This window comes from Euprymna scolopes, chromosome 15 (genome assembly GCF_053919585.1).
Source record: "Euprymna scolopes isolate OS-2025 chromosome 15, ASM5391958v1, whole genome shotgun sequence".
NCBI lineage: Eukaryota > Metazoa > Mollusca > Cephalopoda > Sepiida > Sepiolidae > Euprymna > Euprymna scolopes.
In genome coordinates this window covers 92,651,718-92,678,239 of record NC_136496.1, presented here as the reverse complement: position 1 = coordinate 92,678,239, position 26,522 = coordinate 92,651,718, and the positions used below count along the sequence as shown (strand labels likewise).

At 35.2% G+C, this 26,522-nt stretch overlaps 1 long non-coding RNA gene across 1 annotated transcript in view; it reads right to left on the bottom strand.

The window, feature by feature from the left end:
• Positions 1–10,494: 10,494 nt before the first annotated feature.
• The window catches only part of LOC145293992 (uncharacterized), a 31,279-nt gene continuing 15,251 nt past the window's right edge, over positions 10,495–26,522 (bottom strand). Inside the window, exon 2 of the long non-coding RNA XR_013869802.1 lies at positions 10,495–10,790. This is a non-coding gene — a long non-coding RNA (uncharacterized LOC145293992). The remainder of the gene's footprint in view (positions 10,791–26,522) is intronic.

Below are 26,522 nucleotides of genomic sequence, written 5' to 3'. Positions count from 1 at the left end.
GGTTCAAAAACATGTAGTGTTTATCGGTATATTTGAAAAATACAGATGGCGGCAGACTGTGTTGAACACATTAAGTTTGGGAAAATGAGTTAAAACTAAAAAACTATACAACATACTGTCAGGAACTCACTCAATATATATTACCGTGACAGGCAGACATGTATTCAGTGATTTTAATAGTATCTTGCATAGTTTTTTAGTTTTAACTCATTTTCCCAAACTTAACGTGTTTAGCACAGAGTCTGCCGCCATTTGTAATTTTCAAATATAGCAGTAAACGCTGTGTTTTTCGAGCCGAATAAACATTTTACATTAAAAAAAAAACTAAAAAAATTATCTATTTTGGTAATAAAGTAACATATCTTGCGGTTGATAATATTTGTTATGAATTTATTTTTTGACAAATTTTTCGAATCTATATGTACAGTAGTACAAACCCAATAAAAACACTAAAAATTATCCAATTAGGTAAAAAACTAACTTATCTTGCCTTTGAAAATATTTACTTGTTATATATTTGTTTTTGTTGACAACTTTTTCAAGTCTTTGTGCAAGTACAAAACCGAAGGGGGTATTTTTCTGTCTGATTTTATTTTTGGTACCGCGCTTAAATTTAAATTTCACGATATCCCTTTTTTTTTGGGGGGGGGGGGGTATTTTTTTACGTTAGGTCCACCTCCACAATTTTCGACTATGCCGAAGAAAATCTCATTTAAAATTTGCAGAGCCAAGTAGTTTTCGAGATATAAAGACCTGTACTATGCACTATAATTCACTGGCGGCCATGAATAAACACTCCCAACTTCCCCATATTAAGAACGGCTTTCGGAATAAACAACACCCATGTCTAACCACGTGTTTTAACCTTTTACCAATTTTTCAATTTTGTTAAAAATGGTTTTCTTAAAAAAAAAAAAACTACGGTAAAAAAAAAAAAATGCGGTGCCAGTGTACTTACTGATCCGCGCTATTTTTTTAAATCGTATTTCCAAGTTTAATTAAAGTTTTATGATATGTTTTTTTTATTCAATTGTAAGGTTAAAGTATAGAATAGGTACAAAACACCCCTTCCCCATGTTAAGAATGGCTTTTTAAATAATAACGTTATTATTTCAGCACGGATCAATAAGTGCACTAGTACCAAAAAAGCAAAAGACAAAACATTAATCGGTACTCATGCAGAGAGTGGTCTGTGCTGAAATAATAATGTCATTATTTAAAAAGCAATTCTTAACGTGGGGAGGGGAGGGGGTCTTGTACCTAATCTGTACTTTAACCTTACAATTGAATAAAAAAACATATAAAACTTTAATTAACGTGGAAATACGATTTAAAGAATAGCGCGGATCACTCTCTGCATTAGTACTAAATATTATTTAAGCACGTTACCAATCCGTAAATTTTCTTCGAAACCCCCCCCCTGTACTTTCACCTAACAATTTATAGTTTTAATAATAAAAAATTTCATATTTTCTTATATCGAAAACACTGTTTAAACAAAAACAAAAAACAAACGCAGAAAAACAAAAACAAAACAAAAAAAAACAAAAAACAAAAACAAAAACAAAACAAAAAAAACAAAAAACAAAAACAAAAAACTGACTTCGACTTTTATGCTTCAACTCAAAACGCAAGCAAGCAACGTTTTTCTTTTTGCCTGATATAATAAATTAAAAAAATTTAAATTAAAAAAATTGGAAGATAAACAAATGAATTATGTTTTTTTTCTTTTTACTTATCCAGTAAACAGAAAATAAAATTAACTAACCACGCGGGGTCGCAGAAATACCTGGATTAGAACCCAGGCGCGGAGCAAACCCTCTCAGTGGTGACGGACCCAGTAGATCTTTCCAGATCATCCGTCTAGGAGAAGGAAAACTCTGAAACTAAACCAAAGAGGAGGGAGGCCTCTTCAGTCTTGGATGACAACCTTCCTAGAGCTGGTGACTCAAACGAATTACCGGTTTGCAAACCTAAATTGCTTAAGGAGTAGATAGGTCCTGCCTATCGCCCGGCTTCCATACTCCTTCTTTGCCTATTAGTCAGGCGCAGAGATACTATCACTGTGATTCGACAGAAACACCCATTGGTAGATCTTGTTTCTTGTCTAGGGCAATGAACGCCGTTTCCCCACTCCCGACACACCCCACCCCTAAAGCTGGGCACTTGAGAATGCTTGAGTACCACATATGCCTGAGCAATTAGATTGGGTTGACCTTCCTCTGATGGGTTGAGGGTACCGGATTGACAGTTACTGGCTGCTGTTTCCGACTGGTAGTACAGGTGCCCTAACTCTTTGGTAGCGCTTAGAGCGGCTGCTCCATCAACAGTTGAATAATATCGGGATGTTTGCAGTGCCATGGCGCGCATGGAAAGGGACCCTGCACTCATCCCCGGTGGGCTTTCCTGAGGCCACAGTCCTAGTTGATGGAGGGTCAGCTGATGGTCTACTTGTGATGCATGTGTGATATTCTGCATAACCTCCTGTTCGGCTTCCCCTAACCCAACTGAAACTCGTTAAAAAACATGATGGCAGTACAATCTAAAAATAAGCTTAAACCAGGCTTAGGGTCAAACAAATCCAACTTGCCTCCTCCCATGAGGCTTGCATTCACAAATATCCGTGGGCTTAGAACTAATTTAGCTGATGTTGAAGCATTTCTCCTAACAAATACCCCGGATATCTTAGCACTAAGTGAGACTAACCTACACTCCTCCATCCCCTCTAACTACTTTAACATGCCTGGATATCTCCCACTCTGCCGTAAGGACTCTGACAGACATATGCACGGACTTGGAGTTTACATTCGTAATACCCTTCCCTTGACTAGAGAAACAAACCTAGAAACGGATGATCAAGCCTTTATGTGCTTTAGAGTAATTATGCAACACAACATTAGCTACTTTTACTTTCTCTACCGCTCTCCCTCGACCCAAGACTGCACCATAATAAACAAAGTATCTGACAGCATAGACACAGCACTCTCCTTCGACACTAGCGCCCAAGTACATGTATTTGGCGACTTTAATGTCCATCACAAAATCTGGCTTGGATTCTCTACTTACACAGATGCAGCAGGCAGCGCAACTCATAGCTTCTCTGTATCTCACTCCCTATCGCAAATTGTTACTTTTCCAACCCGCTTCCCTGATCAGGAAGAACAACACGCATCACTATTAGATCTGTTTTTGACCACAGTTCCTGATGATTGTGTAACGAAAGCCGACAGCCCACTTGGGAACGCTGATCATGCGGTGATAATGGTTGAAATCGCCCTAAACTCTAGACCCAAAACTGAAGAGCCAGTGCTCAAAACAACGAGATATTATAAAAAGGCTGACTGGGAAGCTATCAGAGATCTTATCAGAGACGCCCCATGGGGAAATATTTTTTCTCTTCCTGCTGAACAGTGTGCAACCGAGACCACTGAATGGTTCAAAACTGCAATCGAAGCGCATGTTCCCATGCGGAAATTCTATAGCAAGCCCCACTCTCCCCAATGGTTTACTTCGACTTGCGCAACTGCCATTGCTCAAAGGCAGCATGCATTCCGCAGGTTTAACCGACATAAGTCCAGTTCAAACAGACAGAAGTACATAGAAGCTAGAAGTAACGTTAAGAAAGAAATAGCGACAGCTAAGAGGGAATTTACGGAAACCACTAAAAAACACATCGAGGCACAAAAACTAGGAACTCGTGACTTCTGGAAAATCTACAACAATGTAGTAAATAATGGGCAATCAACAATTCCCCCACTAACCAACAATCACGAGGTTCTTTGCTCAGCAACCGAGAAGGCTAACATGCTTGCCAGTCGGTTTGCCTCAAACTCCACACTGGACCCTCTAAACCACCCCCTACCTCAATTTCCTATGCGGACAGACGCCACGCTAGACGATCTGATAATCACCCCTGCTCAGGTGCATGCTATCATAAAAAACCTTGACACTTCAAAAGCATGTGGACCCGATCTAATCCCAGCTGTGCTATTAAAAAAGTGCTCAGCCGAAGTAGCTCCAGTTCTCTCCAAACTCTACAACAAATGCCTTAATGAATCTTGCTTTCCGAGCTGTTGGAAAACTGCTTCTGTGGTACCAGTATTCAAGAATTCTGGCGAAAGAACTGACCCATTAAATTATCGCCCTATTAGCCTCCTCCCACTTTTTGCCAAAATATTTGAGACCTTAATTAACCATGCTCTAGTCCAGCACCTTACAGATGCTAAACTTCTGACCGACCATCAATATGGATTTAGACAAGCCCGTTCCACGGCAGACATCCTCACTGTAATCTCTGAACGCATATACCATTCACTGGACAAAGCGGGAGAGGGCAGAGCGGTAGCTCTAGATATATCTAAGGCTTTTGACAGGGTATGGCATGAGGGTCTCCTCAGGAAGATTAGATCTTACGGTATCACTGGTAGAATACTTAACATAATTAAATCCTTCTTAGATAAGAGAAAAATCCAGGTTGTCCTCGACGGGCGTACATGTAAACAATATGATATAAATGCGGGAGTGCCCCAGGGATCTATCCTTGGAGATCTGCTGTTCCTGATATTCATAAATGACCTCCCCGACAAAATTGCCTCTGAGATGGGTATATATGCTGATGACACCACACTCTATAGCATGCACGACAGGAAAACAAATGAACATATATCTAAAGTAATGGCAGAAACACTAGAGGATGACCTCCAATCGGTAGTGGAATGGGAACAAAAATGGATGGTAACGTTCAATGCCACCAAGACAAAACTGGTTTCATTCAATAATTACAAGAAACCTTCTCTACCACCTATAGCAATGGCCAACGACTCTTTATCTGAGAGTATGTCTCTCAAGCTCCTTGGCCTAACATTCACAGGAAACATGAGTTGGAACAATTACATCGAGGGCATCGCCAGGGCCGCTGCAAGGAAGGTGGGCTCTCTCTACCGTGCTAGAAAACTTCTAACACCCGAAAGTATCCTGTACCTCTATAAGGCCACTATTCGCCCATGTATGGAGTATTGCTATCATATTTGGGCCGGTGCATCGGCTACTAGTCTTTCGCTCCTTGACAGGGTTCAAAAGAGAGTCGCAAATCTGATAGGCCCTAAACTGGCATCTAAGCTTCAGCCTCTGTCCCATCGTCGAAACGTTGCATCCCTCTGCCTGTTCTACAAGTATTATAATGGTGAATGCTCTGAAGAACTGCAAGCACTTGTGCCCCCACGACGTGAACACCATCGACAGACCCGACAAGCTGCAAAATCCCACCCCCACACTGTAGAGATCCCTAGATGTAAAAGATCTTTCTACTCCAGTAGTTTCTTCCCCAGAACTGCTAGACTTTGGAATTCCATTCCAGGTCACTGCTTCCCCAACTGTACTGACATGCATAAGTTCAAGTGCAACGTGAATCAACATCTCGCTGCCCTAATCCCTACATAGTACCCCAGTAGATGCTTCCCCTGATAGTAGCCCCCTACACCAAAGTGGCAATTTGCCTTCTTTGGGGTGAAAATGTAATAAATAAAAAAAAAATCTTTCTAATTCGTCTCGTCAAATCGTGGTGCATGAAATGAATTGAAACGGAAGTTCAGTTCTACCAACAAAAAAAAAAAAAAAGTATCGGCTTACGAAAATATATTTATTTTATTTAATATTTTAATAATTGGCGATATTAATTTATTTTAATAACATAGAAACATCCCTCGACTCTAAAGATGGGTTGCCTGATAATTTCAAATAAATTGGTAATGTAGAAATATAGTTTATCGATTTTGAACGAAGCAAGAATTACATTTACTGAAGGATCGGTCGAAAATTATGTACCTGTAAAAAAGGTTAAAAATTTTTTTTTCATAATATTATTTCGTATTCCTGATCGTCACCAACTGAAAACGAATAAAGAAAAGTTATAAGCTTTTATAGTTTTCGTATTCTTTTTATACATTTCCATTCATATATATATATATATATATATATATATATATATATATATATATATATATATATATATATATATATATGGAGTGGTGCTTTTACAATGCATATATATATATATATATATATATATATATATATATATATATATATATATATATATAAATAAGGCCTCCTATTTTTAACTAAAAACATAAAACGTTGAAGGGCCACGGAGACGGGAATGGTACCATTAAAAAGAGAGACGTTTCGTGCTCCAGAATTTAATTTTCTACATAGTTCCCATCATTCTAAGTGCAATTTTGCAATCTTTTTTTTCATGCGTCGATCGTAAAACACCAGAGTACGTTTCGTCATTCACATCTCTGTCGCTACTCTGAAATCGACAACTCCTAACCTTGCTGACATCAACTGCATCGACTTTGTAAACGTTCAACAAATTCAATAACGTTTATGACAAGGATTGCTGTCTTAGAATTTCACACCGTCAATATCTGCAAGAGAAGAAAACTTTCAGATTATGAATGCATAATTTCAGTCATCATAACAATGCAGTTGTCAACATTTTCTGATCCATTCTGGCGGAATAAAAATAAGATTCTGATCTATTCTGATGGAAGTAAAATAGGGGCATTACTTTTGGGACGTCCCTCGCGCATATATATATATATATATATATATATATATATATATATATATATATATATATATATATATATATATATATATATAGTTCTATGAAAATATATTTTCTTATAATATATACCAATCCTTATTTAAAAAACCCAATCTAATTACAGAGCAATATAGTGAATAAATGACAAAAGAATATATTCCAAAGGGCATAATAGATTCACTAATTGATATAATAATCATGTGATTGATTTTGTGCTACGAAACAGATACTGTCAAGAATCGTAAATATCAACTGAATTAAAGGAATAAATTATAAGATGATCAGCATCATCAACTTTGGAATATAGTCTTTTGTCATTATTCACTATATATATATATATATATATATATATATATATATATATATATATATATATATATATATATATATATCTTTATATCTATCTATATATATATAAAAATGAAAGTGTCTCTGTGTGTGTGTGTCTGTGTGTGTGTGTCTGTGTACATTTCCCTACGCAATAACTCTGTCAATTTTTAGCCTACAGACTCGAAATTTGATATACAGGGTACTGAGATTTGGCAAAATCGATGTAATCGGTTTTTGGACAGAAATTCGGCAATTAAGGGGTCAAAGTTAAACGATTTGACCTTTGAGAACTCTACCAAACTCCTCCTACAATTTTGAGTCTAAACACGAGATGTTTTAGATATAGGTTCCTTGCACATGGATCTAACTTAATAACTTGATTTGAGCCATGAAAAGTAAATTTTAAGGGGGTCATAATAGGGGTTAAAGTTAAAAAAAAATTGACCGTTTTTTGTTTTGTTTTGCTCAGCATAAACCTAAAAAAACCCGGGCAACGTCGGGCACCCATGCTAGTATATATATAAAAGTGAAAGTGCCTGTCTGTGTGTGTGTGTTTGTGTGTGTACATTTCCATACGCAATAACTCTGTCAATTTTTAGCCTACAGACTCGAAATTTGATATATGGGATACTGAGATTTGGGAAAATCGATGTGATTGGGCTTCGGCCAGAAATTTTGCTGTTCAGGGGTCAAAGTCCAACGATTTGACATTTAAGAACTCTATACAACTCCTCCGATAATTTGGGGTCTAAACACTTGAAATTTTAGATATAGGTTTCTTGGATATGGTTCTAACTTAATAACTTGATTTGAGCTCAAAACAATAAATTTTAAGCGGTCATAATAGGGGTCAAAGTTAAAAAAATAGACCGCTTTTTTTTTTGCTCAACATACACATCCAAATACCCGGGCAACGCCGGGCTAAAATGCTAGTATATCTATAAAAGTAACAGTGTCTGTGCGTGTGTGTCTGTGTCTGTGTCTGTATGTATACATTTCCCTACTCAATAACTCTGTCAATTTTTTGCCTACAGACTCGAAATTTGATATACAGGGTACTGAGATTTTGGAAAATAGATGTGACCGGTTTTGGGTCAGAAATTTGGCAATTAAGGGGTCAAAGTTAAACGATTTTACCATAGAGCACTCTACCAAACTCCTCCGACAATTTTCTACACACTTGAAATTTTATATATAGGTTTCTTGGGCATGGATATAACTAAATAATTCAATTTGAGCCCAAAACCATAAATATTAAGGGGTAAAAAACGGGGTCAAAGTAAAAAAAAACATGACCTCTGCGGTCTCTTCAAAATTACTCAGACAATTTCTGGTCTAAATATTTGAGATTTTACATAAAGGGTATTCAGAGATAGGGCAACTTTTTCATCGGTTTGGGTCGAAAATTTTTTAGTTACCAATGTATGTATGTATGTATGTATGTATGTATGTATGTATGTATGTATGTTTGCATGTTTGCCTAAAACTTGTAATAGATGCGACGGATTTTATCAAGATTAATATAATTTTAAAGTTCGACCTTTCATACGACAAATATCGAAAAATTTGGCTAAAAACATTAATATCTTCTCCTTCAACTAGGGACTTTTCTACCGGGGGGAGGGGTCACTTTTTCGCCAATATTTTTGAAAGTTTCCTCTCCTTTAGATTGTCTAGCCTCAATTTAGAAAAATGTCTCTTCCGGTTTGGCGGTGGTCGTAACAGCATAGACGTTAGGTTTTTACTCCGTTCTTTTCCTCCTTCGCGGTACGGGTTCGAGCCTGCCTGCTACTACCACATTTTTTGTTGTTGCTTTTTTTTTGTTCAACAGACACATCCAAACATCCGGGCAACGCCGGGCTGAAATGCTAGAATCGATATATATATATATATATATATATATATATATATATATATATATATATATATATATATATATGTTTTCATTGTCATGGTAGCCTGACGATGTCTTATTGACTGAAACAGATGGATGGTTGTGGCGATCATATGTAACTGTTTGCCCTCAAATAATATATATATATATATATATATATATATATATATATATATATATATATATATATATATATATATATATACGTCATACAGTATAATCACGTTGATACACCGATTCTCGTTAGATCGCCGAAATTAACCGACGTTTAGCCTGGTCAATATCAGAAACCTTCCGAAAAAAAAAAAAGCCCTGCCAAATCCAACGTGCCCATCGCCCCTGGACGGCAATGTACCATGGAACCACTTGTGAATTAAACCTAATCAACTCGTTTAGAATGATTACTGCGCAAGGACAAGACGAGTACTCCATTTTTTGTTGCTGGAGTTTGATTTCTTCAACATTGAATCGGCCCTGTTTCACATCCAACGATTATGAGAAAGTAGTCCGTACAGCCTATCTTATAATTTATTAACTGATGCATATTAATAATTCCATAATTAATCGCCTGTGGCACTCACACTTCAATCGCCATAATACCACATTCACTATATTATTTAAGCCACATTAAATTATTCTCAAAATGATTAAAAATGTTCATTATGTACAAGTTTCTATACCGTTCTCCATCATTCATGTGCTGTTTTTTGCCTATGCTTTTCACGCCACACTTTGTTCTAGTTTTAAATGATTATAATAGTTATACGTCATTGCTGTGTGACGTCAGCTATTTTGATGTTTCTTTTGTTGTTTATTTATATATTTATTGAGGTGTACATTTCTCTGCAGGTGATATCTTAGCCACCTTTGCATGAACATGTTTTTTTTTTCCTGTACCCAACAGTGTCGTATCAGCCATCAAGGTCGACAAAGCAAAGCACTGCTGACCTATATTTTAGCTCTACTTGTCCTGGAAGAGAGAGAGAGAGAGAGAGAGAGAGAGAGACAGAGAGAGAGAGAGAGAGAGAGAGAGAGAGAGAGAGAGAGAGAGAGAGCAGATCTCGGTCAAAGAAAGGACAAGAGAGGGAGCGAGAGAGACGCAGCGTACCTCGTGTACTTTTAACAGCGTGCTCTCGACGTGAGATTGCAACCGTGCAGCAGCAAATCAGCAACAAGCAGCAGCAGTACAAAAAGAAGACGAAGAAAAACAAGAAGAATCTGCAATTTAAGAAGAGAAAACACAAAACAAACGAAGAACCAGATAAACTGCAGCGTAATAAAGAATTAAAAAGGAAGAAGGGCGGAAACTATGACGCAAGAAATAAAGAAGGAAGGAAGGAAAGTCAACATTGGACGAAGAGGGAAAACAGATTGGATAAATGAAATAACCGCAATCCGAATAGAAAAGAAAGAAAGAAAAAAAGAAAAAGAAAGAAGAAAGAAAAGAAGAAAAATGAAGAGTAAGAAAAGATTAAAAGAAGAATGAGAAAAAGAAAAGGAAAAGAAAGCAAAAGAAAAAGAAAGATGAAGAAGAACGAAAAGAATTTGAAGGATGATGATGATGATGATGATGATGAAGACTGAAACTAATTTTAATGCAATGAGCAACAACGAAAGAACAAAAGTAAAAACAAAACAAAAAAAAAACCCTGCAAGTCGATAAAATGGCTGACAAGAGTTGTATTCCGATAATTGTGCAAATCGCCATGTTATTTTCTTGTCTGTGTGTTCGCTTACAGAATATAAGACGCACACACATTCTTCTTCTTCTTCTTCTTCTTCTTCTTCTTCTTCTTCTTCTTCTTCTTCTTCTTCTTCTTCTTCTTTTCCTCCTCCTCCGTTTCCTTCTTCATCTTTTTGTTATTTACTTTTCTATTAAAATCTTGCTTACACAACAACTGCGCAGTTTTTAATGCAAGTCGGCGATAAAAGGCCATGGCTCATCGAGTGTGCATCCTACCAGAGTTTGAATTAAAAAGAAAACATATTAAAGAAATCGTGAGTTGATCCAATCGGGAACTTGGATCGGAGATCCAGCTTTACTGAAACAAAGTAGTCAAATCAGTTAAAACAAAACAAAACAAAAAACAAAACAAAAAGCAAAACAAAACAAAACAAAACAAAACAAAACAAAAAGCAACTCTTTTTCACTGCAAACAAGGCATATTGCCACTTGGATGTAAAAGGGTTACTATTTGCGGTCATGTCGAACAGGATACTGCGGAGAGTGGAGTGACGAGATGTCTGTTCACATTACATTTAAACTTCTGCTGGTTAGGGAAGCAGGAAACAGGGAGGTGATTCCAAAATGTAGCAATTCGAGAAAAAAACAATAATTAATTATAGACTTTCCAGCATCTAAAGATCTCGACAGAGAAGGGATAGGACTTTGCTGCTTCTCGGGGTATGTAGGTTGGGATGGGGCACAGGTGTTATGAGATCCTCAAAGCGCATACTAATAAAGTATTTGTAAAACAGACACAAGGATGCGACATCACGGCGATGGGACAGATGTTTGGGCTTGGCCGACAGTGCCGAACTTATTGGATTTGTAGACCCTTTTTTTATTTATCTAAGAGAGTGAGACTAATGATAAATGCACCATCCCAGATGTGGCAACAATATTCCATGCATGGGCAAATTCTGGCTTTGTAAAAAATACTACTCGGTGCGAGCAATTTTCTAGCGCGTTATAGGGAGCCCACCTTCTTTGCATCAGCTTTGGCAATGTCCCCAATGTATTTGTTCCAATTTATGTAAATGTTAAGCTAAGGATATGTTATTTTTTATCTTTGCTTATTATCATCACTTATCAAGGCTAAAAGTAATTCGTGGATGAAGGTTAATATGATAACAAATTGAATGATTGCCAATGGTATGAGAAAATATCAAACACTGGTTGGAATGAACAAAATTTAATAACTTAGGAAGACAGATCAGTAAGTATATGTTAACATTAAACTTAAAAACACCATGTTGTAGTAAGCTGAAAATCAACCACATGGTATTGCGTTCACCAGAGGGGAATTTCTGAGAAGGTCTTTTCATGCAAGTTCTATTTAGTTTTCGGTACATAAAAAATAAAGAAAAGTTGGTGACAGTAGTTGTAGTTAAATTAAGATTCTCTTGTGATTTTTTTTTAGGAAGATACACTAGATATTGTGAGTCGAACATCTAAAACTATCACATGCGCATGTATACACTGATTATCAATTAATATGACGCAATACACATTTGTGCATATTCTGTACGATTTGAGATCAAAAGACACGATGAAATCCTGAAATTGTTCTGTATTGATCTTAACACACTTGTAATGTTGTTCTCTCTAACTGATCGCCACGTCAACCGGTTCTCTATAACCGGCACAGCTGCCTCTCAATACACAGCACAGACACACGATGGCTCTCATTACACGCCACCAAACAGCTGCCTCGCAATACACGTAATCTCGCCCCACACTGCTGGCTTTCAGCACATTGCACCAGACACAACTGGCTCTCAATACACGTCACCAGACACAACTAGCTCTAAATATACGTCACTAGACACAGCTGGCTGTAAATACACATCACTAGACATAGCTAGCTCTCAATACATGACACCAGACACAGCTAGCTCTCAATACACGACACCAAACGCAGTTGGCTGTTAGTACACGTAACCAGACAAAGTTAGCTGCAAATACTCGTCACCAGACAGATCTAACTTTAAATACACTGCATTAGACATAGCTGATTCCTAATATACTGCATCAGGCACAGCTGAGATGGCGCCCATCTTGCTTTCGAAGAGATAAGAAGAAACTCGCATGCTTGTTGTGCGTATTTTTATGTTTCTTTTCTTTGCTCCTCCTATTCCGATCTTTATGTCAGTAGATGCATTTCATGGTTTAAAATGTTCTCGGCACGTGAGTCGTCAACTTCCGTACGTGTCCTGCATTTGTGATTTAATAGCCAAGCCAAATTACGTTAAACACTCACTCTGGCGATGTGTTACTTTCCATTGATATATGCCAATAATTCTGCAGAGTATCCAACGACATCTACATCAGCATAAGCGAAAAAGACGATGGACTGGAAGATGAAGAAGGAAATAATAGTTAAATAGAAGATAATAAACAAGTTGAAGAAATTAAGGATGTTATAATGAAAAACAGGTAATGAAGAAGAAGCTGAAGATAACGAAGACAAAGAGTAAGAAGAAGAAAATGATAAAGATGAGGAAAAAGACGACGAAGAAGTGAAAGATTATGATAAAGAAAAAGATGAATGAGAAAAGGAAGGAGGAGATGTTTAAGAAGCACGATAATGATGTAGAAATAGAAAGAGATAATGATTAAGAAAAAGTAGATGATGATGAAGAGGTACATGAAGCACACGAAGAAGATGATGAAGATGCAGTAGAAGAAGAAAGAATATTATGACGGCGACGTAGAAGATAATCAAGAAGATTAAGAGGAAAAGGAGACGCGAAAGCTGATGGAGAAGATGGAGGGAAATACTGCTACTACTACTACTACTACTACTACTACTACTACTACTACGTTTACTACTAATAATAATAATCATAATATAGGAAGAAGAGGAGAAAAGAAAAGGAGGAAGAGGTGAAACGTGGTCAGATTCTATTATTGTAATCCTTAAGGAAACAAACGGAACGTGCATGCAAGGTCAACATATGAAGTAATGATGCAACCAGTGTTGCCCCTTTGCAGTGGAATACAAATTTAGTTGTTAGAATATCTTCTGATGAGTGTAGCGAGTAGGGATTATGCCTCATCCATCAGACTGCTTCAAAGGAGAGCAACCTGGCCATGAACATAGCAGCAACGTATAACTGTAGCAGAAAGTATTAACAGCCTACGATGTTTACACATGCACAAAACGCGCTGATGCCCACAACGTGTTGCATCCCACACAGAATGCGAATGGAACGATGGGATTTTGAATCCAGATTACATTAAAAAAATACTTTCTTTCGCTGTCTACATACATGAACAGACTTTATTTGCAATAACATCCATGAACAGACTTCATTTGCAATAACATCCATGAACAGACTTTATTTGCAATAACTTCCATGAACAGACTTTATTTGCAATAACTTCCATGAACAGACTTTATTTGCAATAACTTCCATGAACGGACTTTATTTGCAATAACATCCATGAACAGACTTCATTTGCAATAACATCCATGAACAGACTTTATTTGCAATAACATCCATGAACAGACTTTATTTGCAATAACTTCCATGAACAGACTTTATTTGCAATAACTTCCATGAACGGACTTTATTTGCAATAACTTCCCATCTGACTCCAACATGGTCGTCTTTGAAATCGCCGGGCATCTGTGTTACATATTAGAGACTTTTATGAGAGGACATTTTCCTTATAAAATGTGTTATGGCATTCCGCTTTCCTTATAAAAATGAATAGTATATTAGAACATTCCATTTAGAACGTTTGCGGAACAATCTGGAATAATCAAGAAAATTCTGCGTTACGACATTCTATAGAACATTAAAATATTCTATTTAGAACGTTTTCAGAACAATCTGGAATAATTTCAAAATCCACGCAGAAACCTATATAAGAGCGCTGCACTAGCAGACGCGTTAGTTGTTAATTTTATAAGTTGCTGAATTACTGTTAAGAACTCCGGTAATGTTTCTAGGACGAAAATCTAGTCGAAAGAAATTCCTTAAAAGTCAAACACCGCATCATTTGTAGAAACTCGAATTTTCGTAAATACAAAGATTTCTGTATATTTTTGCACTGACTGTATCTTAATATTCTTCTTATTAGATTTACCCATGCATAAAACATTTTATTTGAACCTAGCCGTTCTTATCTCCCCCCCCTCTCTCTCTCCCCCCTCTCTCTCTCTCCCCGATGTGAGTTAATTCTCTCCAAAAATAATACCTTTAAGAAACTCTCAGTAAACGTCTCCTTGTGTCCTTTCTGTATTTGAACCTTTTCGTTCCTATCTCCCTTTTACCATTAACGCTGTGGGTCTAATAACCGCTTTCAAAGCTTGTAACAGAAGTATTGTAAATATTATTTGTGTGTTTTTGTTTTATGTTAAATAAATATTTATTTATTCTAACTCTGAATTCTATTAGTTTTGTTTTCTTTTAATTTGTTGGACGTTCATATTCCGAGACAGGCACGAAACAGGGACCCAATGTCAATAGTGATTAAGTTAGCTAGTATAACGCTAGACATGCATGTCATAATGACTCCATTCTGCAAAATAGAATCGTTTCCAGAGATGGGTGACATATAAGGTTTAAACGAACGAAAGATCAGTAAAAAAAAAACAAACAAACAAACAAAAAAACAGAAGTATTAGTCGAAATGACGTATGATGTCATTTTTTCGCGAGCTGAAAGAAAACAAAAGTTTTAAAATTAGATTTTTTTGTGAAAGCAGGTACGAAGCACACCGCCTATAATTTTTAAGAAACTTTGATAATCGCCAAATGCGAAATGTTACCCCGAAGATATAGTCGCACACCACCCAAAGATGGAAGAAGATAAGCTAAATAATTGATTTGTTAAAAGACGTTAATCTCCTCCCATCTCTCTCTCTCTCCGATATGTGTTAATTCTCTCCAAAAATAAAACCTTTAAGAAACTCTCAGCAAACGTCTCCTTGTGTCCTTTCTGTATGAAGCAAATCATTCAAGTAACATTAAGAAGATAAGATGAAGAGAAACGGCGGTGGTAATCAACATTGAAAGAGAAAAGGAAAGATAGCGAATTAAGCTAAGTCACACGCACGCACATACACAATAAACATGTGGCGTGCCGAATAATTGAGAAGAATCAATGACTTACGGATATAGGACTTTCTGGTATCATAACATAACACCAGCACTGCGATCATGCATTGGGAAACATTAACAAATTGGATAATTACTAATTGGAAAAGTATTCAAATATGTAAGAAAATAACACAAAGTTTTTTTTAGCTAACTCAGTAGTGCAATACTAGAGCTATAAACAGTTCTTATAATGTACGAGTTTATCAGGAAAAACACTCATTTTATTATTGATTAAAAAAATTATTAGTAACACTTGTGTACAATTGGGCTATAGCATATTCTGCCGCTTAATGATAATTATACTAGCTGGACAGATCATTAGCACGAAAATATTGCATAAAATTTAAATTCTCAAAGTCTCAACAGTTTATGGACTACTATCTCATTAATTATCCGGTATTCACAATAAATAAATAAATAAATAGATAAATAAAATAAAAATAAATAAAGTAAAATAAAATAAATAAATAAAATACAAAAAAAAAAAAAAAAAAAAATTTAAAAACTTTCAACCACAGAAAGATTAGAAACAATGACTAGAATGAACAGAAAATTACTAAAGACGGATTAATTAGGATGGTTGAGCAAACATTAGTTATACAAGAGGATGGTTGAGCAAACATTAGTTATACAAGAGGATGGTTGAGCAAACATTAGTTATACAAGAGGATGGTTGAACAAACATTAGTTATACAAGAGGATGGTTGAACAAACATTAGTTATACAAAAAGGATGGTTGAACAAACATTAGTTATACAAAAGGATGGTTGAACAAACAGTTATACAAAAGGATGGTTGAACAAACATTAGTTATACAAAAGGATTGTTGACAAACATTAGTTATACAAAAGGATGGTTGAACAAACATTAGTTATACAAAAGGATGGTTGAACAAACATTAGTTATACAAAAGGATGGTTGAACAAACATTAGTTATACAAAAGGATGGTTGAACAAACATTAGTTATACAAAAGGATGGTTGAGCAAACATTAGTTATACAAAAGGATGGTTGAGCAAACATTAGTTATACAAGAGGATGGTTGAGCAAACATTAGTTATACAAGAGGATGGTTGAACAAACATTAGTTATACAAGAGGATGGTTGAGCAAACATTAGTTATACAAGAGGATGGTTGAGCAAACATTAGTTATACAAGAGGATGGTTGAGCAAACATTAGTTATACAAGAGGATGGTTGAGCAAACATTAGTTATACAAGAGGATGGTTGAACAAACATTAGTTATACAAGAGGATGGTTGAGCAAACATTAGTTATACAAGAGGATGGTTGAACAAACATTAGTTATACAAGAGGATGGTTGAGCAAACATTAGTTATACAAGAGGATGGTTGAGCAAACATTAGTTATACAAAAGGATGGTTGAGCAAACATTAGTTATACAAGAGGATGGTTGGACAAACATTAGTTATACAAAAGGATGGTTGAACAAACATTAGTTATACAAGAGGATGGTTGAGCAAACATTAGTTATACAAGAGGATGGTTGAGCAAACATTAGTTATACAAGAGGATGGTTGAGCAAACATTAGTTATACAAGAGGATGGTTGAACAAACATTAGTTATACAAGAGGATGGTTGAGCAAACATTAGTTATACAAGAGGATGGTTGAGCAAACATTAGTTATACAAGAGGATGGTTGAACAAACATTAGTTATACAAGAGGATGGTTGAGCAAACATTAGTTATACAAGAGGATGGTTGAACAAACATTAGTTATACAAGAGGATGGTTGGACAAACATTAGTTATACAAGAGGATGGTTGAGCAAACATTAGTTATACAAGAGGATGGTTGAGCAAACATTAGTCATACAAAAGGATGGTTGAGCAAACATTAGTTATACAAGAGGATGGTTGAGCAAACATTAGTTATACAAGAGGATGGTTGAGCAAACATTAGTTATACAAGAGGATGGTTGAACAAACATTAGTTATACAAGAGGATGGTTGAACAAACATTAGTTATACAAAAGGATGGTTGAGCAAACATTAGTTATACAAGAGGATGGTTGAGCAAACATTAGTTATACAAGAGGATGGTTGAACAAACATTAGTTATACAAGAGGATGGTTGAACAAACATTAGTTATACAAAAGGATGGTTGAGCAAACATTAGTTATACAAAATGATGGTTGAGCAAACATTAGTTATACAAGAGGATGGTTGAGCAAACATTAGTTATACAAAATGATGGTTGAGCAAACATTAGTTATACAAGAGGATGGTTGAGCAAACATTAGTTATACAAGAGGATGGTTGAGCAAACATTAGTTATACAAGAGGATGGTTGAGCAAACATTAGTTATACAAGAGGATTGTTGAACAAACATTAGTTATACAAAAGGATGGTTGAACAAACATTAGTTATACAAAAGGATGGTTGAACAAACATTAGTTATACAAAAGGATGGTTGAGCAAACATTAGTTATACAAAAGGATGGTTGAACAAACATTAGTTATACAAGAGGATGGTTGAGCAAACATTAGTTATACAAGAGGATGGTTGAACAAACATTAGTTATACAAAAGGATGGTTGAACAAACATTAGTTATACAAAAGGATGGTTGAGCAAACATTAGTTATACAAGAGGATGTTTGAACAAACATTAGTTATACAAAAGGATGGTTGAACAAACATTAGTTATACAAAAGGATGGTTGAGCAAACATTAGTTATACAAAAGGATGGTTGAACAAACATTAGTTATACAAAAGGATGGTTGAGCAAACATTAGTTTTACAAGAGGATAGTTGAGCAAACATTAGTTATACAAGAGGATGGTTGAGCAAACATTAGTTTTACAAGAGGATGGTTGAACAAACATTAGTTATACAAGAGGATGGTTCAGCAAACATTAGTTATACAAGAGGATGGTTGAACAAACATTACTTATACAAGAGGATGGTTGAGCAAACATTAGTTATACAAGAGGATGGTTGAGCAAACATTAGTTATACAAGAGGATGGTTGAACAAACATGTGTTTATATTAGACTTTTATATGTCCCAGCGAAAGGGATGTATTTGTTTGAAGTTTCTGAATCATTTTTCCTCCAATAATCGAGTAACAAAATCGCCTTTATTAACGGGTGTTTGGATCAAAGCAAGAAATATCTGTAAGCGTTAGGCTGTCTGCGTATCTTTCGATATCTCTCGCAAACTGCCCCACTAATCCGTATTTATAGCTTAACAAGCCAGTCATATTCTTCTAAGGATGAACCCAGATGTATTTATATTAATTTCCAGATTGCATTTTTGAAATTCACCAGCTATGAATCAGGCTTTAGTAGAATGTATCCCAATTCCTGCAGTAGCTATTCATTTGAACCTGAAATCGTCAAAATTGGCCAGTCATCTCATGTGATTTATAGCAATAAATATATCTATATATATGCCTTCGGCAATTAAAAAAAAATCTGGGAACTTATTGAAGGCACCTCATAAATGAAGATCTATCGGTCTTTATTTCGAAAGTGTTTTTGTCGGTGCGTTTCGTTTAAGTATGAAATAGCGTTTTCATTGGTTAATGCACAGATTGAACGGAAATATCTTTGGGAAACCTGTTCTTGCGGCATTGTTGTTTCATCAAACGGATAATGCATATTGCGAAAATAATAATAAAGAATAAAAGGAAATAGCTAACGAGTTTAAAAGAACCCAATTAAAGACACACTCGCCTACCCGTCGAAATAGGCTGGTTTATAACGAACCTCAGCTATAATGCATTTCAGTTTAAATGCATTTCCATATCTCGAAATAATTATCGTTTCGCTTGTTTGTTTATATTACGAATTCTAATCGACTGTATATTAATCAAAGTTGAGAATAGAGAGAAGGAGAGGAAAAGAAAGAAAAAGAGAGAGAGAGGAAGGAAAGAGAGAGAGAGAGAGAGAGAGAGAGAGAGAGAGAGAGAAGGGGGTAGAAAAGAAAATGAGAAAAACAGGTTTCCATGACAACATGTGAAGCTCACGAAACACACAAACATCTGATATTAAATGTAACAATATTTTGCCGATTTTTCTTTGCCATAAAACATTGAAATTGATTTTTCAGATTTTTTAAATTTTACCATTTGTTATTTAATTGTTGCTTATTATTTATTTATTTTTTTAACTTTGCGCCGTTTTCGTTTTTCATTTTATTCCAGCTTTTCTTTCTTTTCTTTTCGTATCTCTTTGTTTTCTTTTTCTCTCCTCTGCTTTCTCTCTTGTTTTCATTATTTCTTTCTTTCTTTTCTTCTTTGTTTTATTCATTTTCTTTCTTTCTCTCGCATTTGTTTCCTTTCACTCTCCTTTTTTTTTGCTCTATCTATTGCTTTCCTTCCTCCTTCTTTTCTGCCTGGTTTTATTCAATTTATTTCTTTCCTTCGCATTTGTTTCCTTTCACTGTTTTTCTCTCTTCTTTGTTTTTTTTTACATGGTAGTCACCACTTATCAAGACCCGGAAGCCACTCAGGGATAAGGGTTATTGCGTGTACAGTAATCAATGGGATAATATTGTAGTAATCGTTAGTAATGGAGATCTGATAAAGTGTCTTACTTAAGGGGGCGGTTTATCAGGAATTTGTTTATGTTGGACTTGAAGACATCCAAGTTGTAGTCAGGTGGGAAACAGGCAAACGGAATAGAGTTCCAAACACTAGAAAATAGAAACAGAGGACGATAGATGATTCTCGTCCCAAATTTCCCTATCTTTTTTGCTTTCGGTCTTCTTTGCTTTCTTCTTCTCTATCTTCTTCTTCTTCTTCTTCTTCTTCTTCTTCTTCTTCTTCTCTATCTTCTTCTTCTTCTTCTTCTTCTTCTTCTTCTTCTTCTTCTTCTCTATCTTCTTCTTCTTCTTCTTCTTCTTCTTCTTCTTCTTCTTCTTCTTCTTCTTCTTCTTCTCTATCTTCTTCTTCACTATTTTCTTTTCTTACCTTTTCTCTTTCTTCTTTGTTTTTTTTTTATTATTGGCTTTCTATTTTCTATATCTTTTTTCTTTGTTTTCGTCATTTGTTTTTCTTTGTTTTTTCTTTGCTTTTTTTCACCACGCGTTTTTTTTTTTAATTTTTAATTTTCTCATCTTTTTTTTTAAAATCTTTCCTTCTTTCTTAAATGTTTTGTCCTTTCTTTTTTATGTCTTTTCTTTTATTCTCTTCCCTTATGGTTTTCTTTCTATCTTCTTTCTTCATAGTTTTCTTTCTTTCCTTATTTCTTTATTTTTCTTTCTTTTCTCCTTCCCATCCCGTTTTTCCTTTCTTCCCATTGTTCTTTCTTTTCCTTGTTTTCTTTTCCAGTCCCATTTTCTTTTCAGTCTCCTAAAATTATTTTGCAGTGTTCATCCGTGATCTTCACACCTGTTCTTTTGGGAGAGTAGTTCGAAGATCGAGAAATATAAATTTATTATATCGAATCCCCCCCTCCCAAAAAAAGAAAAAAATATTGATAATTAGATCAAAGGACAAGGATATTTTATAAAATCAATAAATTAACACAACGAATTGGTTTCCGACACGCATTGATAAAAAACACTCATACCATTAAAGCAATTCATCTTATTTTTTTATTTAGTTCATCAATTTTCAAACAGAATAATTTTTCTTGTCATTTTCTGAAATTGACAGTCGTTGTCCCAATTAAAAAAAAACAAAAACGAACGTCAGTAAAAAAAAAAAAAATCAGAATGACTTCTCTACCTTCATCAATATGATACCTATCTTGGAGGTCATCACACAATTCAGTCAGCTGAATCCCGTCCAATTCTCTTCTTTTTCTTCCCCAATAATCCCTTTTCTTCTCTCCACTTAGAAACTGTCTTGTTTGTTTTAGCCTTTTGTTTAACACCCAATTCACAATTTGTGCTTATATTTTTGTAAAAACAAACAAACAAACAAACACCTCGATCTGTTGGGCTTAACGTTCATTAGCTGATGTGGCATTTTGATGACTGAAACACTACTAGAAAATAGAAACAGAGGACGATGGATCACCCCGGTCCAAATCCCACCAAATGTTGGCCTTGTGTCATATCTTATTTTATAAAGAAAATTGACTATATTGTGTGAACCTATTTTTGTAAAAGTTCAAAGATAAATAAAATTTCCACATAATTTTTCCTTCCATAACCAACATTACGTTCAAATTGGGAACTAAATTAACTCGACTAGTGTAGATTTATAGATGATATTTTCTTTATAAAGATTAGACAATGAAATAAAAATTTCACTACACAAAAAATTACCAAAGGAATCTAAAAAAAAACTTCAATTCTATCCCCAGGTTTAACACACTGATCTCAAAATAACATTATCTGCTTTCATATAGACTAAACTTGGACAACCACAAATTCCTAAATTATTATAACTACCGTTTTAATCTAAAAATTAGTGTATATATACATATATTATACTAGCAGGGAGACCCGACGTTGCCCGGGGTTGAATGATGATCAACGAATATTTCACACTCATATATTTTTTATTGTCATCGAAATCCGTGAAATCCCCCAAGAGGAAGGTTCACATGCCTTCATGCAGTAACTTAGTCCAAAATATGTGTTATTCTACTTTGAACTCTAGAGAACCTATTGTTACTTTTATAAAATTATTTTATATAAACTTCTTTTCAGTTAATGAAAAAAAAACCTTCAGAAATTTATGTGCGGGGTTTGAACCTACATACCACGTCATGCAAAAAAACAAAACAAAACAAAAAACAACAACAAAAACAAACCGAAACAAAACAAAAACAAAACAAAAACACACGTAAATTTTCAAGTCTTATACAATTCTATGCAGTTAATGAAAAAAAAAATTAAGAAATTTACGTACGGAGTCTGAACCTACAGACCTGGTCATGTAAAAAAAACGAAAAACAAATAAAAAACACGATATCAACTTACTCACAGTAGAATTTTCACGGAGCGTTGTTCTATCATTGTTGCTTAGCAACGACATGAAAAAAGTGACTTTACCGATAATAGATAAATTAAAGTATCGGTTTCGATTATCGATTATCAGTAATTATTAGGAGTATTCTGAGACAAAACTTAACTAAGATCACTCACAGACTTATACACTAAAGTTCTGTAAAATTTAAAGAAAATCTGTTCAGCCGTTTCGGAGTCTGTATATATATATATATATATATATATATATATATATATATATATATACTTGTTTATTGTTATATAAACATGCTCACATCCTGCTGCTACAAACAGCCACTTGTTTCAATCAAACAACAGATATCATTCAGGCAGCGACTTGACTATTCAAATGTTCAATGAATAAGCTTATTCATTGAACATTTGAATAGTCAAGTCGCTGCCTGAATGATATCTGTTGTTTGATTGAAACAAGTGGCTGTTTATTCATTGAACATTTGAATAGTCAAGTCGCTGCCTGAATGATATCTGTTGTTTGATTGAAACAAGTGGCTGTTTGTAGCAGCGGGATGTGAGCATGTTTATATAACAATAAACAAGTATTATCAGCTCTTTTTATTGAGCACTATCTAACAACCTCGTTGAATTCACTAGTCCATTACTTTTGAATAAAAAAAACCCGAGTATATATATATATATATATATATATATATATATATATATATATATATATATATATATATAATTTATTTCTATCATCTGAATAAATTACTACAGTATTTCAAACCGTGAGCAGCTCATACCTAGATTAGGAAGGAGGGTCCTACTAACTACCACACCTAGCATTTTAGTTTCTAGTAATCGCCGTTGTTTGCTAATACCTCAACCTGAACCGCAGAATTTGTACACAAATATTTTTTTGTGAATAAAAAAATAATCAATTTATTAATCACTTTTACTCATAGAGTAAATGTGGTATTTTGGTGATTGAAACTAGTTTATACAACAGACCAACAAGATATCCCACTCTTTTGCTACATCTTGTTATTTTATAAAGAAAATCACTTTTGTAAAAGTTTTGTAAAATTTTGAAGATAAAAAAAATATATGCAACCTACAATTGTGTTATCGATGTATATATGCGGGCAATCACGTTTTAAGAAGAAAATACTAATACACTCAATAGTAAGCATCTATCAAAATGTAAGTTCATCAAAAATACGTCGTTAAGTAGAAAATGGCTGCCACATCTATGCAGAAGCTGCTCGGCTTGTCCTATTTTGCATAAACCTAGTAGGTGCTATCCTTGATAAAGTTCGAAACCTGCTTCGAAACCTGTAACACCTTTCCCACATAAGAGACGTTGCAAGCCTATCCCTGCTCCATCGCTATTTTCATAGCAAGTGCTTCAATCTATGCCCCCCCCCCCTGCCAAACATTCACAAAAGAACAGTCGACTAGTTACACACACTATCAACAATTTCCTCCACTATCTGTGCCTAAATCTAAACGTAGATTCCATGAACAAATGTTCTTTCCTAGAACTGCCCGCATGTGGAACACTGTTCCATTGGACATGCTTCCCTGACGATTACAATATGGTAGCCTTCAAGGTCAATGTAAACAAGTTTTTGTTGAGCCGTCCTCTTAAATAATCCAAATTCTATCCAATCTATACCATCAACGATTACTAAACAATCACCTCACATCCATTAATTCTTATCCTCGAGTGACCTTCAGTCTTTGATAAGTGGTGAATCACTTGTAAAATAAGGATTCACAGCGTCTTTTACAAATTACTTTACGAATTTATCAGTCTTCTCCTTTCCAAATAAGATATTATAGTTTATCTGTTTAATTTTACTTCACTTTTAAATTTTTCAATGCGTCTGCAGTCACCCCATGATGCCATTAAATAAGTGTCCTTTTGTTTCTTGTATTCCCTCATCATCGCGGTCGTCGTCGTCGTCATCGTCGTCGTGTTCGTCGTCGTCATCGTCGTCATCGTTGTCGTCATCGTCGTCGTCGTCATCGTCGTCGTCGTCGTCGTCATAATCATCATCATCATCATCATATCATAGCTAACATTATCGTCATCATCGTCGTCGTCGTCGTCGGCGTCATCATCATCATCATCATCATCATCATCATCATCATCATCATCATCATCATCATCATCATCATTGTCATAGCTAACATCATCATCATTATCATCAACATTATTGTCATAGCTAACATCATCATCATCATCATTGTCATAGCTAACATTACCGTCATCATCGTCGTCGTTTTCATCGTCATCATCATCGTAATCAAGAAATCGGGTTCTCTCTCTGACCAAGACACATCCGAGGAAAGTGTCTCTCGTTGGGTGTTGTCTCGATGAGAGGTGAAGAGCAGCCTTTATTATTCTGATGTGGACATCCTCAATTTTCTTCTCCAATCTCTAATTGCTACTTCGATATACAAGAACTAATAAATCAATGGCTTCGAAGAAGTCACCTTTCATTTTAGTAAAACGATTTGATTTCCAGGTTGTTTGTTCACAGACATGCATATTTGATCGGGTTTTAAAATCAAAACTTTTACTTATCCGAAACAAAGCAATTACCGTTGAAACGTAAATGATTAGGAGCCAGGTTTACAGCAATTATCTTTCCAGTTTCTTGATTAGCTTAAAAAAATTCGGGCATTTTCTGTAGGAAATATTTATTAATTATACGTAAATTACTTTGACCGCCTCCATTAACTGAAGTTAGTCTATACTGATTACAAGAAGGATTTCTCGTTGAATTTCTCTTCTGTCTGATAATAAGAGGAAGAGGAAGAGGAGTAAAGACCTTCGTTGAAAATACTGTGATAGATAGTAGGGGTAATAGCTTTTATAGCTGTGTGTTTTTGTATACAAACGTGTTGGTAAGTTTGCTCGCTAACCGATCATGAACAAAAATAAACAAAGAAAAAGTGATATTGAAGTCAGCCGATTTTTATCTGATAAATGGTCGGCGATTGACTGGTGAAACAGAGGCGAGATCAACGAATAATCTGATTGATTAATGGGCAAAATTAATAACACATGTACATATTAAAAACGCTGCCACATCAATTCTTACTATATATATATATATATATATATATATATATATATATATATATATATATATATATATATATATACTTAATAGTTCCTGCTGAAGGAAGTGTGTGTCATCTCTTACAGCATTGACATAATCCTCAATAATAACTCCTTCCAATTCAATAATGACAACTACATCCAAATACTAGGCACAGCAATGGGTACTAAAATGGCACCGACATATGCCACCCTTACACTCGCCTTCCTAGAAGAAACCCTTTATGAAAGGATAGAGCAAAAGTACGGACACAATATAAAAACACTCTTCATAAAATCTTGGAAAAGATACCTAGACGACTGATTTATCCTCTGGAGAACCTCATGGGGGGATATCAAAGAACTCCACACTTTACTACAAAATCTACACCCAAAAATAAACTTCACACTAGAACAAAGCCCCACAGAACTACCTTTCCTAGACATCCTAGTAACAATCCAAAACAACAACATAATCACAGACATCTACCACAAACCCACAGACACTCAACAATACCTCCACTTCAAAAGCCACCATCCTAAAAACTGTCTAAAATCAATACCCTACTCCCTAGCACGTAGAGTCTGCACCATAGTAACAGACAGACACCTCCGTTCGACTAAACTGAATGAACTACAAATAACACTGCAGAAAAGAGGATATCCACTATCACTAATACAGAAAGGTATTGAACTGGCCGAAAAAATTCCAATAGACCAACTAAGGATCCCAAAAGAACACAACAAAGAACAAATTTTAGCATACGTCTCTACACACAACACAAACAACCCAGAACTATTTACACAGATAACAAAAAACCTTATCCTCCTCAACCAGAACGACAAACTAAA